We start from the raw sequence: 1091 nt of genomic DNA on the forward strand, positions 1-1091 counted from the left end.
ACTGGATGATCAGATACAGAACCTGCTATGATTTAATTCACCCGCAAGGTCACCTCCCAAAAATACTGTGGAAACTGGAGGTGTCCTGGCCTAATGTCCCCATATATTTGCCTGGGAGGTCAGATACAGACCTCCTGCGGTCCCTTCCCACCTCAGCTACCCCATGATCCTGCCTCAATGAGGACCTCTACCCTGGCACCACTGGCCAGGACCAGCTCACCACAATCACCGGTTCCAAGCTGTAATGGACCCCCACCTGTGGCACCTTCCCCACGGCACACCCCGCTGTCGGTGCAACCAGGAAGACGACCTGGTTTTAATGAGAAAAAAACACAGATAGAAGATGTCTGCTAAAATACTGACTGAAATGGTGTCTGCCAGCCTGGGAACCTGGCCTGGGAACCCAGAACATCCTTGACAGCACGGGTCGGGAGCTTGGGTCCATCGTAGATAAGTGCACAACAAAGACCCTGCTATAACCTGCGGAACAAAGAAACCACTATAACAAACTGAAACCCTAAGCCACCAGAAGTCAGCCAGCAACGGCTGCTTCAGGAGCTGCTGTCCTGCGCCCACTCATGTATCTACACGAAAGACATAAAAATAACTCACTTCCTACCCAAAAATGATCTGTGTGCGCTCGCTCGCTCTCTCCGAGCATTACACCCTAGGTGAACATCCCTGTGTGGCCCCTCGGACCCTTGCCGGGGATGCCTGGCTCCGGGCTCCGTGGACACCCATCGTCTTTGTAGTGAGGCTTCATCCATCATCAACTGGCCCCGCTCCTGGTAGCGGTTTGATGAGTTGCCCTGGTAATAATTTGAATGATATACTTTTAATTTTTTACATATATATGTGTACATATAAGTAATCATAAATATATATATATGTCTATATGCTGCTTTTCTGCCAGTAATTTTGTAGTAACTTGTAATACACACTTGCTTTACTAATCGTAATTGACTTACTAAGATTAATCTGTAATAAAGAAATTCACGGAAAGAAAGGGCTGTGTCTTTGTGTGCTCTGGGGTCCTACAACCCCACTGCCACCTCCGTCCCACACCCGTGGGCTGGGTGGTGACTGTGACC

The sequence above is a fragment of the Cariama cristata genome, unplaced genomic scaffold (genome assembly GCF_000690535.1).
Source record: "Cariama cristata isolate BGI_N322 unplaced genomic scaffold, ASM69053v1 scaffold16768, whole genome shotgun sequence".
NCBI classification, from domain to species: Eukaryota; Metazoa; Chordata; class Aves; order Cariamiformes; family Cariamidae; genus Cariama; species Cariama cristata.